Here is a 22,258-nt window from a genome sequence, read left to right as displayed (position 1 = left end):
GCTGATCCCCTGCTGTGTAGATGGCAAAGTCTCCTGCTGCCTACACAGTCGTACCACTACTGATTTTTAACCGTGCTCCAATTAGGCCTGTGGCTCCACTGTCTCTCGTATTTCCCCTGTCCTCCAACCCTGCCAGTTACAGCTCCGAAGTGGCGTCTGCACAATCCACACTTGTTCCTGTGTTACAGGTGTTCAGTCCGGTCAGTTAATCCCCTGATGTGTGTCCGGCAATGTCGCCTGCTCTGTCCACATTCCCATTATGGGAATGTGGACAGAGCAGGCGACATTGCCGGACACACATCAGGGGATTAACTGACCGGACTGAACACCTGTAACACAGGAACAAGTGTGGATTGTGCAGACGCCACTTCGGAGCTGTAACTGGCGGGGTTGGAGGACAGGGGAAATACGAAAATCAGTGAAGCCACAGGCCTAAGTGGAGCTTGGTTAAAATTAGTAGTCTACAACCGATCTTAACATTTCTTCAATGCAGCCTCAGCCTGCTCCGTGCTTGTCCCTGGGCTTCAACACAGCCAGTTGTTGCTCGGAAGTGCCGTCTTCACAGAGTAAAACACTAGCTCCTGTGTTTGTGGGGTTCAGTAACGTCAGCTGTTCCCCTGCTGTTTTGATGGCAATCTGTCCTGCTGCCTCCCAATTGACAGCACATCAGGCCTCAGCCTGCTAAGTGCTTGTCCTGGGCTCCAACATCGCCAGTTGCTGCTCATAACTGACTTTGGCACGGGTACTCCCTCCTGCCCAGCTTGGTTCCAGCCCTGCTTGCTGTTTCCGGGAAGTGTCAATGTCAGTTTGCCACCCCAAGTTGCCATGTCGTGTTGCGGTTGGGTTAGCCGAGGCTAGGGTGCCAGCAGTTTAGGTGCTTCCTATGTGGACTGCGGGTTCTGGTAAGAAAGGCTTGTTCCATAGTGCCAGTAGGACAAGCACCCCCTGTAGGACTGTGTGATTCGGTAACTGCGGCCAGCTTGCGGCATGCCAACTTTGCTTTTCAGGGGTAACTTCTGATACCCCTCCGGGTTCCAGCACCGTCAGCTGGTTCTCGTCAGAGCCTTTGGCCTAGGTGCCTCCATCTCGGTATCCGAGTTCCGGCAACGTCTGCTGGTCCTTGGTAGTGCTTTGTAGCACAGGTACCTCCTGCTTAGTAACCGGGTTCCAGCACCGTCAGCTGGTCCTCGGTTGTGCCATTGGCTCTTATTCCTTCTGCTGCCACTCCGGGTGCCAGCACTGTCAGCTGGTCCTCGCTATTTCCATTTGCTCTTGCAGCTTATGCTACCCCTCCGGGTTCCAGCACCGTCAGCTGGTTCTCGTCAGAGCCTTTGGCCTAGGTGCCTCCATCTCGGTATCCGAGTTCCGGCAACGTCTGCTGGTCCTTGGTAGTGCTTTGTAGCACAGGTACCTCCTGCTTAGTAACCGGGTTCCAGCACCGTCAGCTGGTCCTCGGTTGTGCCATTGGCTCTTATTCCTTCTGCTGCCCCTCCGGTTGCCAGCACTGTCAGCTGGTCCTCGCTATTTCCATTTGCTCTTGCAGCTTATGCTACACCTCCGGGTTCCAGCACCATCAGCTGGTTCTCGTCAGAGCCTTTGGCCTAGGTGCCTCCATCTCGGTATCCGAGTTCCGGCAACGTCTGCTGGTCCTTGGTAGTGCTTTGTAGCACAGGTACCTCCTGCTTAGTAACCGGGTTCCAGCACCGTCAGCTGGTCCTCGGTAGTGCCATTGGCTCTTGTTCCTTCTGCTGCCCCTCCGGGTGCCAGTACCGTCACCTGGTTCAAGAGGACAAAGAACAGGAAGACAACCACCAAGATGCAGAACAACAAGAGAGAGAAGACAAAGAAGCATAAAAAAAACAAAGCAGAAGAACATTAAGCATAAGACTAATACTCTGAGCAAATGATATTATCTTATTTATAAGCAGAAGAAGACTAAGCAGTGTATGGGGGTGAGTCCGTTCCTCCTCGTGGTGCCCCTGGAAAAGGCCTGCTGCTGCAGGCCAAACTGAACGCGGACAAATCCTGTTGTAAATCTTTTGTGACAGGCAGAACGGAAGGTGTAAACTTCTAACTTTTCTAGATAACAACTACAGGAATGCCTGACACAAACAAGAATATGATGAAGAAGAATAGGAAGAAGATGAAGAAGTTGAATATGTAGAATAATAATTGTTGAATAAGAAGAATATGAAGAATGTAAGAAAAGGAAGAAGAAGAAGAAGAATGTAAAAAAAGGAAGTAGAAGAATTTAAAAAAGGAAGAAGAAGAAGAATGTAAAAAAAGGAATAAGAAGAAGAATGTAAAAAAAGGAAGAAGAAGAAGAATGTAAAAAAAGGAAGTAGAAGAATGTAAAAAAAGGAAGAAGAAGAAGAAGAATGTAAAAAAGGAATAAGAAGAAGAAGAAGAAGAAGGTAAAAAAGGGAAGAAGAATAAGAAAGAAGAAGAAAGAAGAAGAAGACATACATGTCTGGCAAAATATAAATGAGGCTAACATAGTCAATATCTTTGTAACTCCTAACGTCTTTAAAAAAAAAGTTTAATTCCTGCTATTCCTTTTGATTGGGCTAAAACTCTATGGCTTTAATGTCTCCTCCACCTCCCACAATACATTCTACATTATTCTTAGTTGTTTTTCTTCATGTAGAATTAACCTACAAGGAAAGAAAGGGTTTTTTTTAATTCCGATATTTTGGCCCCATTGACTTGCATTGGTTCCCGGTATCGGAATCGGCGATACCGATATTTTTTTTTTAAGATCGGCCGATCCATTCCGATCCGATATTTTCAAGTATCGGCTGGTATCGCTCAACTCTAGACAGGAGGACTGTGACAGTCTTTGCGCTTTGAGGAGAATCTTACCAGGGGGACTGAGGAGAGAGAACGTCAGGGGGGTGGTCCTGACAGGAAGATACCGCAGAAGAGACGAGGCAGTGAGTGATATATACCGTATTTGACATGACGACTGACCAGTGAAAGCGCTGTTGGTTATTGGGCCTAGGGCGGCCACAGTGGCGGACCTGTCAGGAGCGTCAAACACTGAAGGAGGGACGGTACGCATATGTATGTCCCTATTGTAAAAGTACGGTGTGTAAACGGCTCTAGAAACGGAGGGCCGACAAGTGAAGAAACGTGCGGTGTGCTGCGGAGGCCGTCAGGCGGACGGCAAGTAAAGAAATAAACTTGGACCTGTTGCACCCAGTACCTGCCTCCATCTTGTCTCTGTGTCATCTCTGCGCGGTAGTGAAAGAGGGACCACCCCCCCCCAGCTCGGCCCACCACCGACCCTACATTTGGCGTAGTCGGCAGGATCGCCGCCGCTAATACCCCATCTTCTGCGGCAGACCTGCCTCAAAGAATGGAAAAGGACTTGGACTACTCTGTTTGGATTACAATTACCTGTGGATTACAAATGACCTACCTGTGGAATACAAATGGGAAGCGCTGTGGCGGATCTGTGTGGCCAGTAGAGGATCCGGGGCGGTACCAGAGACAGTGCAGTATGGCGGCGTTCCTTCAACGCAGAGGCGAGGTCCGGGTGTTCGCAGTAGTTCAGAATGGACTGGGACCCCCTCCAACGTACCCCCGTGGACAGCAGTATGTGCCCGGAGGCCGACGTTTCCATACATTGGACCCTGACAGGTGGGTGGAGAGGCCTGCCAAATCCCCACCCCACAGAGGGAGTGACACCGAAGAAAAGCCTGGGAGCGACTGTTTGGCGCCATTTGATTGCTGCCCACCGGACGGTATGAGACGCTGCGGAAGTCGGGGTATTGGCCGCCTAGAATGGCAGTGGCGGCAGGAGAACGAACTGAGACAGAAGACGTCATCTTCGGGTCCATGGGCAAGAAGAGAAATCTGTGCGGAGCCCGTGCGGAACCAGAAGGAGCGTCCGCCATTGATACCGGCAGAGAGTCTCCCCGCGGAGCCCCTGAGCCTGGAAGCTGGGCCCGCTGTGCAGCGAGTTGGAGAGCGGAGGCTGCAGGGTGAGCCGTGCGGTGGTGTGACGGAGGCCGTGGCGCCGGGGAAGGTGAGAGTTCCCCCGGCCCTGCCGGCGGCTTCACAAGCGGCCCCTATCATTTTGCCACAACACGCAGTCTCCAGTGTACCAGAAGGCCCGGCTGCGGAGGGCCCTATGCTATACGTAGAATTGAGCAAGGCCCTAGCTTCCGTTCCCGAATCTCCCCGCCCGGAGTCACCAGGGCGGAGCTTATTTATAGAAGGCGCGGTTGCGCTCCCTCGGCCGGTGTCAGCCTCATCACCCGAACCGGCCGTTACTCCGGCTTTGCTGGGAGTTGTGGATGCGGCCTACCCTGTGGCCGTGGTGAAGCCGGTATTGGAACCGGCTGGGGTCTGTTTATCGGGCCCTGTGGACCAGCCCTCCGGAGTCACGGCTGCTCCCATCCGCTACCCGGCCCCAGCGGCTGCTGGGCCACAGATATCATCAGCCGCCTCTACCCCACGCCCTTTCTCGGCAAGGTCCCGCCCACCGGACTCTGGGACTGGCGCGGTACCCTCCGTTTGGGTTGCAGAGGTGGTAAAACAAAAGAAGGTTCGAGAGCAGGAGGTATGGAGTCTGCTTCATGCAAAAGGGGAGGCTGGCATGGCGGTGGAAAGATCCCGGGGGCGGCTGGTGTACACCAATGTGGCCCGGGGGTATGGCTTCATACGTGATCAGACTGGTCAGAAGGTATACGTGAACGTAGCCTCCATACGCCACGGCCGTGCCCTGGAAATAGGGGACTTTGTCTCTTATTATAAAGAATACTGCCCCCGCGGGTATTATGCGGTGGCGGTACTGGCGGTACCTGAGGAACGCGAACCCCCGTAAAGAGGACTGTATTGGACACTCCCTTCACCCCAGGAGTTCCACGGCTGTGGGCCCCTTGCTACGGCCATTAGGAGATGGCCTGGACTGTCAGAGTTTGAAAGAACAGTTCTAGTTTTTTTTTTAAAAAAAAATGTTTTATGTGATTAAGCTGTTTTTTTTTAGAATGTTCCTCTTACAGGATGTTATTTTACTGATTTGGAAATTTGACAGAACGGGGATACGAAGACAAGAGGGAGTGTTCATGTCCAAGGAAGGGGGAGGGAAAAGGAGTACTGGCGATGTTTATTGTTGAACGTTGAGTTTTAAAGCAAAAGAAAATGAAAAAAAAAAAAAAAAAAATTATAAAAATGGGGTACTTGTGCTATTATAAAGTTGTATGATGTATAATATGCAAAGTAAAATGCAACAGGTCCGGGTTAAGGGAAGGTCTGCGGGACCAACGGAAAGTGTGAGATCCGGTAGGGATCTAAGAGCTGAGGTCTGGGAGACCGGGACGCCGACCATGACATGTAATTGAAAGAAGGAAAATGAGTGGGAAGACGTGAGAAAGACAGCCGTCCTAGGTCAGGTCCCCAACACCACGGACACCCCTAAAGAAGGAAAGGCGGGCGCCGGCAATGATCTGGTAGGTGAGTGGCCTCGATCATGGCGTACCGGATAGTGAAAAGTAACAGTAGGGGAGAGTAGGGGAAAGATACACGCCGTAGAGAGAATACGGGTGTACCTTGCCCAATTTGAAAGACGTTGTCATGTGGCGTGCGTGCTGGTGAGTAGCAGTAGGCTGCTCAGAGCATAGTGCTCCCAGTATGGTTCGGCCCCCGCAGATAGTGGGTTTGGCTCAACTTCTGGTCCGACAACAGAATGTAGGTGTAGATTCAGAACGACGAAGGCAGGGATGACGATTGTCGAGGACGACAATGGACAAAGGAAGGGAGAGTGTAGGGAAGGTGACCTGACGGACGGACGGACTAGTCAGAGTGAAGAAAGATAGGTTTGCACAGTGTAGGTAGGAGTCAGTGATTACAGTGGGGAAACAACTAGGAAAGTGTAGTGGACGTGCAGTACCTTGGGATGACCATTAGATGGCAGGGTGGAGTGTGAGCAAAGGACTTTACAGCAGCTTAGGGCTTTAGAAACCGTTGGTCATGGGGGGCGTGGTGACAGTTAGAGTGACTGTTTCGAGGAACCGGGAGAGCTATAAATTCTGAGGGAGGGTTCCAGAAGATTCCAGTCCCCAGGGGGAGCTCAGGTGACAGGAGGACTGTGACAGTCTTTGCGCTCTGAGGAGAATCTTACCAGGGGGACTGAGGAGAGAGAACGTCAGGGGGGTGGTCCTGACAGGAAGATACCGCAGAAGAGACGAGGCAGTGAGTGCTATATACCGTATTTGACACGACGACTGACCAGTGAAAGCGCTGTTGGTTATTGGGCCTAGGGCGGCCACAGTGGCGGACCTGTCAGGAGCGTCAAACACTGAAGGAGGGACGGTACGCATATGTACGTCCCTATTGTAAAAGTACGGTGTGTAAACGGCTCTAGAAACGGAGGGCCGACAAGTGAAGAAACGTGCGGTGTGCTGCGGAGGCCGTCAGGCGGACGGCAAGTAAAGAAATAAACTTGGACCTGTTGCACCCAGTACCTGCCTCCATCTTGTCTCTGTGTCATCTCTGCGCGGTAGTGAAAGAGGGACCACCCCCCCCCAGCTCGGCCCACCACCGACCCTACACAGACTCCAGAGGTTTTTATTTTTAAGGTTGCACAACAGTGAAGTTAGCATTTCATAATTCAAAGTCTTCCCTTTTATGAATTTCCAAATTCTGTCTTTCAACATGGTGTAAAAGACTAGCTCAGATGACGGTAAATTATATTTAACCCTGATCTCACCGAATTTCAGGAACTCCACTCCACTAAAAACATCCCCCACCCTTTTAATTCCAGATTTCCCCCAAACCTCCAGTATCGGGAGATCATCCATCAGTGCCAATGAAGAAAGAGGCAACTTTAAGATTTGCTCTGCTTTTTTGATATTTGTAGTCGGCTTAATGAGATCCCTCCAGGCTGAGATTATCGGCCGGAGTATAGGATGAGATGAGTTCGCACTGGTCTTTTGCAGAAGGAAGTTAAAGAAAAGCTTTTGCAATTAACCTATATCACTAGCATCTCTCTCCAAGCCATACCAAGCTGGATGCATCATGTTTTCAGTAAACCAGTGCCAGCTCTGTTTAATGAACGAGGCCTGATAATAAGCGTATATGTTGGGCAGTCCTGCGCCCCCATGTTTTTTATTTTTGTACATCAAGTCTGCAGATATTCTTGCTTTTTTACCTTTCCAAATAAATAGTCGGATGAGCTCTTGAGCTTTATCAATGGTTTGGCGCAGAAAGCTAACTGGTAAAGTCTTAAATATGTATAAAATTTTGGGAAGGATAAAAGTTTTGACTGCCAGAATCTTCCCAAAGATGGAAGTCTCTAGCTGAGCCAAAAAGGATAGATCGCCTGTAATAGTCTTTATAATGCTGTCTAAATTGGCCCTAACTGTGGCTTGGATTGACCCAGCTATTCTAATCCCTAGATAGACAATCTCTTTCTCCTCCCAAATGAACTGGGTTTGGGCCTTTATTTTGTTAATTTCAGATTGTTTCATGTTTAGAGTTATAAATTTTGATTTGTTTGGGTCTATCTTAAAATAAGATGCTCTAGAGAATTTTTCTAGTTCAACTGAAAGGGCTTTAATGGAGTTTGCAGGATCCAGTAGCGTGAGGAATAGATCATCTGCGAATAATCCAATTTTAAAATTTTGTGATGGCAGTTCAAAGTCTTTAATATCATTGTTTATTCTTATTTTTTCGGCTAGGGGCTCTATGGCAAGCACAAATAGAAGGGGGGACAGGGGGCACCCCTGTCTCGTGCCATTGGTAATGTCGAACGGGTCGGAGAGGAAATTGTTTGCATAAATCCTGGCACTAGGACCCGAGTACAAGGCGAAGACTGTTGATAGAAACTTCTCGTCAAAGCCAAATCTAGCGAGAGTTGCTTTTAAGTAAAGCCAGTTTAGCCTATCAAACGCCTTCTCGGCGTCCAGTGCCAGAAAAGCAGTTTGGGTTCTCAGGTTGTTCGCTAAATTTATCAGATACAACACCCTTCTAGTTCCGTCTGAGGCCTGGCGGCCCCTGTGTAAAGCCTATTTGATCATCCGCCAACAGACGTGGAAGGATGTTTTTTAATCGGTTTGCAATGATCTTTGAGTAGATTTTAATATCGCTATTTATGAGCAATATTGGCCTATAGCTCTGTATCCTCTCGGGGGCCCCCCTCCTTTGGAATCATGATAATTGTTGCCTCTAACATCTCCTTTGGGAAGGAACCCCGAGAGGACGCCAGATCAAAGACGGAAGCTAGCTGTGGAGCCAGAACTTTTGAAAAGGATTTATAGTAGTCTCCAGAGAAGCCATCCGGCCCTGGTGATTTTTGGGACTGCAGTTTCTTGATAACGTCAACAATTTCTCTCTTTGTAAAGGGGCTATTGACATAATTCAAGTCCAGCTCATCGACTCTTGGTAGATCGATACTCTGTAGAAAAGAATCTACAAAATTCGAGTTAACCACCAGTGTTTGGGGGTCATCTTTCAGGTTATAGAGATTTTTAAAGAATTCTGCAAACGAGTTGACAATGTCCCTAGGGTGAGTTTTGGGGTCACCCGAGGGAGATACTTTTTAATTTTCTCATCATAAACCTGGTAGGCTTGTTAAGAGACGCATATGATTTGTACCTAGATGCTTTGATGACTGCATCATATTCCTGGTAGATTTCAGATCTCAAACTCTGTCTAAGTCTCAAAATCTCAGCCTGGACGGTCTGGGAAGGAACTTTTAAGTTTGTTTGTTTTTTCTCTAGATCATTAATTTGGGCCTGTAGGTTTGTAATATTTTCCCTATTTCTCTTCTTATGTTTAGAAAGAATTTGCATAAGACACCCCCTCAGGACCGCTTTATGGGTGTTCCAGACCGTGAACTGATCTACTTCACCAGGTACGTTTTCCTTGAAGTAGTTTAAGAGAGTATTTTCTATCTCTTGTTTGTACTCTGGTATATATAGCAAAGCTGAGTTAATCTTCCAGCGGAATGGTTTGTCAGGGGGAGGACCCACAAGGAAGTCAATGAGAACCGGGGTACGATCCGAGATGGACTTCTGCATGAAGCGAATGTCCTTAATTTTGGACAGAGTGAATATGTTAGTAAGTAGAAGATCTATTCTGGAAGCTGTCTTATGTACATCTGAAAAGTGGGAATACTCACGTGACGATGTATTCAAGCAGCGGAAAGCGTCATAAAGCTCATTTTGAATTAACCAGTTTTTTAAAGCTGGGACCTTGTGGCGAACTAAAGAGGATGAATCAATGCTGCTATCTGGGACAATATTAACGTCGCCCAATAAGATGAGTTCGCCTGTTTTAACTTTGTCGATTTTTTTGATAAGTTTGTTCAAGAAACGAATGTGTCCCTTGTTGGGTGCATATACATTCACTATTGTGCATGGCCTTTCATGGAGTAAGCATATGAGTATATGAAACCTGCCCAAGGAGTCTGGTATTTCTTTGATGAGCTGAAAAGGAATGGTGCCACCTACCAATGTGATGACCCCAGCCTTTTTCTTTGTGGAGAGTGACTTGTACATGTGTGGGAAGTTCTTGTGCTGGAAGACCGAGTGTCGATCGGAAGCCAGTTTAACCTCCTGAAGGCATACCAATTCGGCCCGGGTTTGGTTGATCTCCTTCCATACCGCATACCTCTTATTCGGACTATTGAGCCCCCTAACATTGTACGATAAAATTTTCATCATTAGAATGCAATATCAAAACAAGAAAGGGAAACAAATAAAACAATGAAATACAGAAAAAAAAAATTAAGAACTTGAGAGTTCTCCTGGAGGACTCCAAACTAGTTGGTGTCTCACCTTAGATCGGGGGAAAAACGAGAAAAAAATTAAGTGGCAAGTTCCCACAGTGACAACGATAAACTGTAATTACGGGTACTAATATTCATGTTCAGGAAAAGGAAATAATAGTGACCCCCAAATAAATTCAAACATATGACAAAGATCAATCCTAATCCCTATCTCTAAAGAATGGCTTATCCATCAGGAATTTAAGAAACCTCTGACCCTCGTGTGGAGTATAGATGGGGTAGTGTTTATCTTTATACCAGACTAAAAGCTTAGTAGGGAAACCCCATCTATATGACACTCTAAGTTCCCTAAGTTTAGAGGTCAGATCTCTGAAGGAGCTTCTTGCGTCCATAGTCTCTTTGGAAAAGTCATGGAAAATCTTAAGATCCTTATAAGGCTCAGGGGGTGAACCTCTCTCTCGCAAAGATTTTAAAACCTTCTCCTTGGTTTCAAAGAAATGGACCCTGAGGACAGTGTCCCTGGGCTTTTCCTGTGGGACCCCTTTGGGACATGGGAGGCGGTGTATACAATCGATATTGACTTCTAATTCTGTCAATTTTGGCGATAATTTTTTAAACAAATTTTTGGTGTAATCAGAGAGATCTGCCTGGGAGACCGACTCAGGGATACCTCGCATCTTTAAGTTATTTCTCCTGCTTCGGTCTTCCAGATCCGTCAATTTGTTTTTAAGGGAAATAACCTCCTTTTTGAGGAGTGAATTCTCCTTTGAGAGGTAAACTATATCCCTCTCCGCCTGTACCATCTTTACCTCATACTTCTCAACCTTTTGGCTAAGATTTCTGCAAGTTTCCTGTAGGGCCTTGGCCTGAGTCTCAAACCCTATTTTTAGGGCATCACTGAAGGACTGGAAAAGATCCGCCATGAATCCTTCAGTGGCTTGTTTGTTGGACCCCTTGTATTCCCCCAGGTTAATGGATGGAGGAGGAACCTCAAACGAAGGGAATGGACCTCCATTATCCCTCCTAGGCTTCTGCCTTTCAGGGCTTGTGTTTGGAGTATAGTCAGCTGAGACACTGTCGGAGTCCTCAGATGAGAGACTCCCAGTGTTTCCCTGATCGCCTGGTCCCTTCCTTTTGTTTGATTTGGAAGTGTCCATTTCCTCCGTAAGAGTCTCAATTGGAGGGGGGGTTTAATGTTGCCTCCTAAATTTTTATTTTTTTGTGGCGTTTCAGGTTGTGTTTTAGATAGGGTTTTGGTCAATGAGCTATTAGTACCTGATCCCCCTTTTGCAACTTTGACAGATGCAGGGTTCTGAGATTTTTTTAGATAAGGCATTTTTGGCTCGTCTCCTTTCAGGGGTGACCTAGATTTTATTGGGCTTAACAAATTAGAGATATCGTTGTATGATTTAGAGTGTGCCCCAAAATTGTGCCTCGTGACCCTGTGTGGGCTATTGGAAGCTCTGCCCCTACCTGACTGCATCTTGGTTTGCCACAAACCTTTCCCAGACATCAAATCTATGACTCCTTTAAATTATTCAAACAAGTTAAGAAAAATGGTCAAAAAGCAAGTTTTCCAAAGGAGTTAACTGAGAGACCCTTAGTGATAGCGAGTAAAGTCACACAATTCTGCAGTATCAATATCAGCAGCCCACTGTATCTCTGATCCTCAGTTGAAATAAAGGTAATCTTCTGATATAATTCACTGGTCAGATGGATACCAGGCAACAGGACCACCAGCCATGAACTGCAGACTGTTATATTGTATGCCTGCGCCGCTCATAAGCTGAAAGCAGCCAGTGAACAATCCCTTGGGATGCTATATGGGGATAAAGAGTGCCTCCCAGATGCTTGTGTACTTTCCCCAGTACCCCTGTGGTTAAGTCTCTGCTGTGTTGTACAGTTCGTGGGAGTATCTGTGCCTGTCACAGGGGAGACCGCTGACTGAACGCTGCAGGGCCTGTAACGTCAGGTCTGCTCAGTGCTGACAGGCTGGAAGCTGGGAGCGGTCGGAGCTACTTCCCATTGAAGTCTATTGTGGCTGTGAGCACTAATCAGCAGCCGGATCTAGTGGCCCAATCTCGGATGTGCCTCACCTCTGCTGTCTTCAGAGGCTCCCCCTGTGCTTGTCGCCCCCTGTCCGGTCCTCAATGTGGCTGTGGAACGCTGTTCTTAGCCGTTCTGATGTCTGTTCAATGGGTCCAGTGGTATCCCTCCGCCTCTCTGCTCTGTGACAAGAAAGTAGTCCCCGCCGGTGTCCTCTGCTTATTTCCTTGGTGTGTCAGTCCAGAAAGGGTCCAGATCAGCTCCTCTGCCACCGCTCTCCTCACCCTGGCCGTGAAACTTCTTGATTTCGGCGGCACTCAGTCAGAAATCCAGAGGGGAGATTGTACATAGTTCCGTATCCCTCCGCCGCAGCAGTGCCATTATCCTCTACACCCCACAGGCAAAAAACATTGCAGTCAGTTAGAATCAAGTTGTGCCTTACCGGGAGGATTCCAAATAAAGTCCTTATTGACCTTATTACTGGCGATGAGCCTCCAGATCAGTCCTGGCTTATATACAGCCCACAGTAGCACTCCAGTCACTCCAGGAAGGCAGATGGTGGGAGGGTGATGCCCCTCTGTTTCTCCTACACCACTACTGTCCCAAACTTTTAAAAGTTCATATCTTCGGTCTCCTTTGGACCGGGGTCCTAGTTTTAGGCTCAGAATGTGCACCAGAGTTTCAGGAATAGAATAGGGTCCAGTATGGGTTTTTTTTGTTAACCCTTTGCATGCTTTTTTGTTGCTTTAGTGTGTGACTGTGGGAGCTTAGAACTCTTGCCTCCTACATGTTCACAGCCCAGGCCACGCCCCCCTTCACATTGCATGTGTAACATTCTATGCTCCAGTTCATTTCTTTTGGTTTTGCTTTAGGTTCTTGCACTCATGCACGTCAGGGTATGGCCTCCCTTTCTTTAACTTGGACATTCGTTTTTATAGTTTCCCTTTGGTATGGGAATACAAACTTGGATCCCGGTCCTGCTCGGCACTTATTCACATTGAGGTTATTTTTTCACACGTTAAGGTTTTAATACTAGAGTTTAAGACCGTCCTAAGCACATCTTGTAGCTGGTGGGATGGCTTTTACTCTTTTCTTTTTATCAAAATGTTTTTTGAGTACCCTATGTTGTGTATATGCACTATTGCTTTTTACTTATTTATATCAGCGTTTATGTTCATTTTATCTTTATCTTAGATTTTGTCTGTTTAATGACATTCTTATACACAATGCATATACAGCTCTGGCAAAAATTAAGAGACCACTTTCAAATGTTCAGTTTGTCTGATTTTTCTCTTTGTAGGTATATTTTTGAGTAAAATGTAAAATGTTCTTTTAGTCTATAAACTTCTGAAAACAGGTCTCTGAATTTCCAAGCAAAAAATTTGGTATTTTTTTTCTGACAAAGAAAAATGGTCAAAATTAAAAAAAAAATAATGCAAACTAACAAGTTCATGATCATTTATAAACAACAATACTAATATTTTAGCTCAGGAAGAGTTCTGAAATCAATATTTTGTGGAATAGCCATGATTTTTAAAAACAGCTTTCATGTGTCTTGGCATGCTTTCCACCAGTCTTTCACACTGCTTTTGGTGCAAAAATTTAAGCAGTTCTTCTTTGTTTGATGGCTTGTGACTATCCATTATCCTCTTGATTACATTCCAAAGGTTTTCAATGGGGTTTAGGTATGGAGCATGGGCTGTCCATGACATGGTTTTGATGTGGTGGTCTCATAGTTTTCCAGAGCTGTATACCAACTTATATTCCAGTTAAATTCCTTCGGTTTTGCCTAAGTTGCTAAAAAGCTACAACAGCATAGAGACAATTCATCAAAGCTTTTACACCAAAAACCAGGTAGAAAATTGTTTGGAAAGTCACAACATTTTTGCACAAACTATTGCGCTAAAATTTAGCAACTTTTGGCTTTTTGAAGCAGCTCCGCTAAAATAGGCAGAACTGGGAAAGAACAGGGGCAGGAGAAAGTGTGGCTATGCCTGCCCATCAAATTCTCAAAAACGTCATATTTTATGTGAATATTGCTAATTCAGTCCTCTACTGCAGTAGAATTTCTGGCAAAGGGCACACAGTTTCATGACACTGATGATGTGCTGAAATCATTAAGTGACGTGCACTTCTTAATGAATTTGGCACATCAAACTTGCATATACCAGTATTGTCTGGCTCATATCTATTTCTTTGCTTTTGTCTCACTGTACTCTTTATTCCTACTCTACCACCTTCATAAACTTCAAAGAGTTCTGTAACCTGATACTTAAGTGAGATGGCAGTCTGTCTTGACTAGTACAAGATGAATTTGAGCTTTTTTTCAGAGGAATACTGAACCATAAAGCTATAAATACAGTACAGGGTTTGAGGGATCAGCTCTGAGGTTCACACACGGGACTTAGTTCGTTGATTCAAAACAAAAAGGTGGTTTACTAAAAGTTGAAAAACGGTCAGGGTTTACAAAAGTAAGACAGCCTCTTCCAGGTAAACAAAAAATATAATAGAAAAAAATGACAAGGAAACTTCACACAAGGCCATATCAAAAAATATGTGTTCTTTATTAAAGAGATATATAGAACATTAAAAACCAGGCAGGCACCACAGTTGCAGGAGCACACAAAGGTGGGTGACCAGGGAATTAATTCTAACAAGAAAAAATAAATTGCGCTACAAAATTGTGAATATATATATATGTACATATGTCCAACAATTAGTTCCATGCCACCATGCACCGTAAAATGAAGCACTCTCCAGCAATTGGCCTAACAGAGGTCACAAATCAGAAAAATCAAAAAATCACCTGCTGTCTGCACTATGGGGCACATAAATACATATTAATAATGAATAAATAGCAAAGTGGTTATACTCAAATCTAAAAAGAAACAGTGACTGGCTGTAGGTTTAGCGGTGTCATCCAGATATCTGACTGCCCTTTCAGCGCTGTCCTCAACTCTTCAGCATAATGTGATTTGTCACCTATGCAGATTAGCTTTAGCACAGCCTGTTATCGCTTGGCTGCGGCAGTGCTGCAGTGCTTCCAGCTTCAGACTGATGTGTTCATTTCAGAGATGGAGGCTGAAGAAGAGGAGGAGGAGTAGGTGCAGGTGCTGTAGACTGTGAGGGCAATCCTGATTGATGTAGGGCCCGCAATCCTCCAAGTTGGGAGGATGTGTTCCATCCCAAGATCGACTGGATCCCAACTTCCATTATATTAACACAGTGTGCCGTCATTGAGATGTACCGTCCTTGCCCACAGGCACTTGTCCACGTGTCCGTGGTGAGGTGGACTTTCCCAGTAACAGTATTGTTGAGGTCACGGATAATTTTGTGGGACCCATGCTGGTGTAATGCCGGTACAGGACAACGGGAGAAATAGTGACGACTGGGGACAGAGTACCTTGGGACGGCCACCGCCATCAGGTTGCTTAAAGCGTCCATCTCTCCGAGACTAAAAGGCAACATTTCGAGGGCAAGCAGACGAGAAATGTGCAAATTAAGCACTGTGGCCTGTGGGGCATTGGCTGCGTATTTGCTTGCGTTCCAATGACTGGGGTATAGACAACTGAAGGCTGGGCTGGGACAAGAACATGGATGGGCTTGATGATGGTGCTGGTTGACTGTGGGCAACAACAATTGCAGGGTCTGAGGCATCTTCACAGGCACGGTGAACTGGGGAATTGGCTTGTACGCAACACAGTGGAAGAAGCAGTGTTGTCACCTGCAGACAGTGTTCCTGGAGCCTGGGGTTCGGCCCACATAGTTGGGTGCTTTGTTGCCATGTGCCTAATCATGCTGGTGGTGGTCAGGCTGGTAGTTTTGCTACCCCTGCTGATGCGGGCATGGCAAGTGCTGCAAATCGGGAAGATCTAAAGGTTGGAATGGCAACTTCCGTCCTGTTGGTGTTACGGGGAATGGATGCACACCTTCTGTCTGTGGCCACCTTACTGCTTCTTCCTGCCTGTTTGGGTGATATGCATCCTTCCCCATGTGTGCTGCTGTCCTCGCTCTGCATGTCCTCCTGCCAGGTTGGGTCAGTCACTATGTCATCCACCACCTCGTCTTCCACATCCACACCCTGCACCTCCTCCTGACTTTCCGGCAATTGTGTCTCATCATCGTCCACCTCTTGTAACCATGGCTGCTCAAAGATTTGTGCATCGCTACATGGAATATCATCTTACCCCGCTTCAAGTGGAGCAGGCGAGAGGCACGAATCTCCAAATGGAAAACTGAACAGCTCTTTGGAGTGTCCGAGTGTGGGATCAGTTGTCTCAGGGCACTTGGCATGATGGGAAGAAGGAAGATCAGGGTGAGTGATATCCGGTCCACAATCATGGCTACTCAGACTTGACCGTGTGGAAGACATGGTGGTGGTGGTGGCTAAGTGACTGGAAGCATTATCCGCTATCCAACCAACAACAGTTTCACACTGCTCTAGCTTCAATAGTGGTGTGGTACGGTCCCCTAGAAACTGGGACAGGAAGGTCGAGCGCGAAGATGTGGGTCTTTGCTGTGGCCCACTTTCAGGCTGGCCACAGCCTCATCCTCTTCATGCACCATCAGCATCACGTCCACTTCCCCATCCTTTGCCCCTTGCCTTGCCCATTTTAAATGGACTACTGAAATATTTGAAAAGCTTGATACAAATTGATTTATTTGGAGAAAAATTATATGTGATCAGTATGCCAGCAAAGGGAAGATTTTTCCACCACAGATACACCAGGCCTCAGCCTCAGATAACAGACTGTTAAGATGCCACGGGCCCTGCACCTCTTGTTGCCAACTGTCAACAGTCAAGCATAAATACCCAGCCAATGCCCCACAGGCCACAGTACTTAATTTGCACATTTCTCTTCTGATAGCACTCAAAATGTTGCCTTTTAGGTTTGTTGAACCGGAAGCTTTCTGCAACCTGATGGCGGCGGCCATTCGAAGATACTTGGTCCCCAGTCGCCACTATTTCTCCTGTTGTGCCATACCGGCATTACACCAGCATGTGTCCCATAACATTACCCGTGCCCTCAACAATGCTGTTACTGGGGAAGTCCACTTAACAATGGACATGTGGACAAGTGCCTGTGGGCAGAGATGGTACATCTCACTGACGGCACACTGGGTTAACATAATGGAAGGCAGGACACAGTCTGACCTTGGGATGGAACACAACCTCCCCTCCTCCCCACACAGAGGATTGCAGGCCCTACGTCAATCAGGGTTGCCCCCATAGTTTACAGCTCCTGCACCTCCTCCTCTTCTTCAGCCTCCATCTCTGAAATAAACACATCAGTCAGAAGCTGGAAACACTGCTAATCTGCATAGGTGACAAACCGGACAATGCAGAAGAGTTGTGGATAGCGCTCAAAGAGCAGTCAGATATTTGTATGACACCACTGACGGAGCTGCCTGTTCTGCAAGTGAAAGTATGCCATCTGTGTGCCCATTTAAGAAAGTCAGCTACAGCTTCAGCCCCCCTTGCCGGGCTTCAGCAGCGTTTGCAGCTTCTGGCTCACTGACTGGTGTGTGATGTCTCCACGCGTTGGAACTCTACACTGCATATGTTGGAAAGGATTTGTGTGCAGACGGGGGCAGTTTTTGACTACCAGCATCAAGAAGGCCGTCGATATTCAGTTCAGACTCCACACATTAAGACCTCAGGAATGGACATGGATGTCAGACATATGTACCATCCTCCAGAACTTTGAGGACTGCACCAAGATGGTGAACGGCGATGATGCAATAATTAGCATCACCATTCCACTTCTCAGCATTCTCAAAACCTCTCTGCTCACAATAAAAGATGATGCATTGCAGGCAGAGCACGAGGACATGGACCAAGGAAACATACAGGATAATTACACTCAGCTCAGCCTCATGTTGTCGCAATGTGGACTGGTAGACAATGAGGAGGAGGAAGAACATGAGGTACTGTCATGCGCTACAGACAGTACTACAAGCACAGCTGTCGTACCCTCTGTTCACTGGGGATGGCCTGAGCACAGGGAGGAGGAGGAGGATGAGGAGGAGGAGTACAGCATGGTCAGTCTTCCTGTTGGTGAGGACACAGAAGTTTTGCCTTTTAGTAGTCTGGCACTCATGGCTCACTTTATGTTGCGCTGCGTTTCCCGTGACCCTCGCCTAATAATAATTTTTGGTGACACTCATTACTGGTTGGTGACACTTCTTGACCCATGCTACAAGGAAAACTTTCAATCTCTTCTTCCAGAGGCAGAGAGGTGTACAAAAATGTTGCTGTACCATATTGCCCTTGTAGCAGAATTACTGAAAAAATTCCCTTGTGAGAATGCTGGCAGCAGACATTAGAGTTTGTTGTACAGCCAAGGAGTCCAAGCAAGAGAGACAGAAGTACAATCCAGCTCAGGCAGGGGAGCAATGGCAAAGTTCTGGGACACTTTTCTCACACCCTCCCATCGTACCACCACAGAGGCAAGGGGTGCTGTCACAAGAAGTGCAATGTTTGGGAAGATGGTGAGGGAGTACCTTGCAGATCGTACAAACATCCTCCGGGATTCCCCTGTGCCTTTCAATTATTGGGTATCCAAGCTGGACACGTGGCATGAACTGGCTCTCTATGCCTTGGAGGTCCTGGCCTGCCCTGCTGCTAGTGTTCTGTCAGAGCAGGTTTTTAGTGCCGCTGTTGGAATTATAACAGATAAGTGCATTCGCCTGTCAACTGACAATGGTGACAGGCTGACTCTTATAAAAATGAACAAGGGCTGGATTGGGCAAGACATCTGTACACCACCGAATGAAAACAGCGAAACATAACCTCAAATACATTGTCTTTTTTGTGGAGGTGTATTCTCATGCACCTCTTCACAACCACACATGTGTATCCGCTTCCTGATTTGGTCTATTTGGTTTCATCCTCCTCCTTATCCTCATCCTCATCATCCACAACCAGTAGAACACCAGGGTGAACATATTCCGTGATGCAAAAGTCACTCAATTTTTGGCAAGGGTGTTTTTATGATGGCCGTTCCTAATTTGAAACCAAAACAAATATTACTCACCCAAAGGGGAAGTGTCATAAAAATGAGATGTACGTACATTCTTTCCTTTTATTCTTATATTTTCCATTTTTCCTATCTGTGGAACATCCTCTTAAGACCTAGTGTATACCGCTCCAATATAAAAATAGTGAAATCCTATTATATTATATTTTTATTTATATCCCTGTCTCTGAGCTGTTTCTAGGGACAAACATATCTCGTTGAACACATTCTGGCTTCATATCTATGAACCTGTGTTCATCCCTCCCTTTTGTTATTTTCTTTCATAGGTGGATTCACATTTTTTATTTATTTGTTTGATTTCAGTATGATTTACTATTATGTCTCCTCATTCTCCACCACTAGATCACCAGAGTTAACGTGTTCTGTGCTGCTACAGGCAGTCCAATTTGTGGCAAGGGTGTCTATGATGCCCATAGTATAGTTGGAAAAAATGTACCCCCCATGGGGAAATGTTTGTCAGCCCATGATCTTCGTGTCTGGGTGTTACAAGTGTAGGAGACCCACTCCTTAACATTGGGCCTAGTTTTTAATGAGGCCTTCATCAATGTCTCCTCATTTTCCGCCACTAGATGACCAGGATTAAAGTGTTCTGTGCTACAGGCAGTCCAATTTTTGGAAAGGATGTCTATGATGCCCATAGTATATTTTTAAAAAATGTAACCCCCATGGGGAAATGTTTGTCAGCCCATGCACTGCATATATGGACATTAAAAGTCTAGGAGACCTTCTCCTTTACATTAGGCCTAGTATTTAATAAGACCTTCATCAATGTCTCCTCATTCTCCGCCACTAGATCACCAGGGTGAATGTATTCTGTGATGCAAAAGTCACTTAATTTTTGTGCAAGGGTGTTTTTATGATGCCCATTACTACTTTGAAACCAAAACAAATCTTACTCCCCCAGGGGGAACTGTCATAAAACTGAGATGTACCTATATTCTTCCGATTTATTCTTATATTTACCATTTTTCCTATCTGTGGAACATCCTCTTATGACTTAGTGTATTCCTCTCCAATATAAAAAAGTGAAATCCTATTATATAGTATTTTTATTTATTTCCCTGAGTCTGAGCTGTTGCTAGGGAAAAAACATATCTCATGGCAGAACTCAGAAGGGAAGGAGAGCCGTTTGACTTTTTCACTGCAAAATTGGCTGGAATTCAGATCGGACGCCATGTCAGGTTTGGAGAGCTCTTGATGTGCCTAAACAGTGGAAATCCCCCACAAATGACATCATTTTGGAAACTAGACCCCCCAAGGAACTTATCTAGATGTGTGGTGAGCACTTTGAACCCCCAAGTGCTTCACAGAAGTTTATAACTCCCGGACGTGAAAATAAAAAAAATCATATTTTTTCCTCAATCATGATCTTTTAGTCCCCAATTTTTTTATTTTCCCAAGGGTAACAGGAGAAATTGGACCCCAAAAGTTGTTGTCTAATTTGTCCTGAGTACGCTGATATCCCATATGTGGGAGAAAACTACTGTATGGGCACACATCGGGGCTCGGAAGGGAAGTAGGGACGTTTTAGAATGCAGACTTTGATGGAATGGTCTGCGGGTGTCATGTCACGTTTGGAGAGCATCTGATGTGCCTTATCTGTTGAAACACCCACAAGTGACCCCATTTTGGAAAGTAGACCCCCCAAGGAACTTATTTAGATGTGTGGTGAGCACTTTGAACCCCCAAGTGCTTCACAGAAGTTTATAATGTAGAGCCGTGAAAATAAAAAAAATCATATTTTTTCCCACAAAAAATGATATTTTTTCCCCCAATTTTTTTATTTTCCCAAGGGTAACAGGAGAAATTGGACCCCAAAAGTTGTTGTACAATTTTTCCTGAGTAGGCTGATACCCCATATGTGGGGGTAAACCACTGTTTGGGCGCATGGCAGAGCTTGGAAGGGAAGGAGCATCGTTTGACTTTTTCAATGCAGAATTGGCAGGAATTGAGATCAGACGCCATGTTGCATTTGGAGAGCACCTGATGTGCCTAAACAGTGGAAACCCACCAATTCTAACTCCAACCCTAACCCCAACACATCCCTAACCCTAATCTCAGCCCTAACCCTAGCCCTAACTCTAACCCTAGCCCTAGCCCTAACTCTAACCCTAATGGGAAAATGGAAATAAATACTTTTTTTTTAATTTATTATTTTTCCCTATCTAAGGGGGTGATAAAGGGGGGTTTGATTTACTATTTATGTCATGTTTTTATGTTTGGCAGATGTCACGTGCTAAAAGACACTTTTTATTGTAAAAATAGTTTTTGCATCACCACATTTTCAGAGCTATAATTTTTCCGTATTTTGACCCACCGAGTCATCTGAGGTCTTATTTTTTGTGAGACGAGTTGACCTTTTTATTGGTACCATTTTCGGGCATGGGACATTTTTTGATCGCTTTTTATTCTGATTTTTGGGACGCAGAATGAACAAAAAATAGCATTTCATGAATTTCTTTTGGGGGGTACGTTTACACCGTTACGCTTGTGGTAAAATTGATAAAGCGGTTTTATTCTTCGGGTCAGTACGATTACAGCGATACCTCATTTAGGTCTTTTTTTATGCTTTGGCACTTTTATATAATAAAAACAATTTTATATAAAAAATGATTATTTTTGCATCGACAAGATGACATTTTCAGTGGTACCTTGATTATCTATATATGTCTTTTTGATTGCACGTTAGTGCACTTTTTGTTCGGCGTTATAATGATAAAGCATTATTTTTTGCTTTGTTTTTTATTTTTATTTTTAAGGGGTTCACTAAAGGGGTTAACTAGTGGGACAGTTTTATAGGGCGGGTCCTTACGGATGCGGCAATACTAAATATGTGTATTTTTATTTTTTTGTTTTTTTTTATTTCCAAAAAATGAATTTATTAGGGATTATTTTTTTATTATTATTATTTGTTTAGTGATTTTTTTATAAATTATTTTTACACTTTTTTTTTTTACTTTATTACTTTGTCCCAGTAGGGGACATCACTGTCTTGTGTCAGATCGCTGATCTAACACTTCACACAGCGCTGTGTCAGATAAGTGATCTGACAGGTGCTGCAGCAGGCTTCCTCATGCCTGCTCTCTGCAGGCACTGAGGAAACCACCTCCCTGCACGCCCCCAAAGGCCCCTGCGGCCATCTTGGATCCGGGGGCCTGCAGGGAAGGAGATCGTTGGAGCAGCGCAGCACATCGCGCTGCTCTGGTGGTCTCAGGGAAACACGGAGGGAGCCCCCTCCCTGCCAATGCTTCCCTAATCCTCCGGTACACTGCGATCATGTTTGATCGCAGTGTGCCAGGGGTCAACGTGCCAGGGGCGGTTCGTGACCGCCTCTGACACATAGTGCCGGGTGTCAGCTGTGATAAACCAGGGGGCGCCGCTGATCGCGATGACGTACTATCCCATCCCTGGTCATAGGGGCCCGGGTACCATGGAT

The 22,258-nt window shown here is 45.8% G+C and overlaps 1 long non-coding RNA gene across 10 annotated transcripts in view; it reads right to left on the bottom strand.

Annotated features, from left to right (window-relative positions):
- Nucleotides 1-22,258, bottom strand: part of LOC141099184 (uncharacterized) — a 71,954-nt gene that overhangs the window by 19,636 nt on the left and 30,060 nt on the right. For 9 of the 10 annotated variants that reach the window (XR_012234433.1, XR_012234436.1, XR_012234429.1 and 6 more), the window contains one exon: nucleotides 9,459-9,642. The exons of the other annotated variant lie outside the window; for it this stretch is intronic. This is a non-coding gene — a long non-coding RNA (uncharacterized lncRNA). The remainder of the gene's footprint in view (nucleotides 1-9,458; nucleotides 9,643-22,258) is intronic. 10 annotated transcript variants of the gene reach the window in all.

Source organism: Dendrobates tinctorius, unplaced genomic scaffold, assembly GCF_039654945.1.
Source record: "Dendrobates tinctorius isolate UK_male_01 unplaced genomic scaffold, ASM3965494v1 ptg000098l, whole genome shotgun sequence".
NCBI classification, from domain to species: Eukaryota; Metazoa; Chordata; class Amphibia; order Anura; family Dendrobatidae; genus Dendrobates; species Dendrobates tinctorius.
This window is presented reverse-complemented; position numbering and strand designations above follow the sequence as displayed.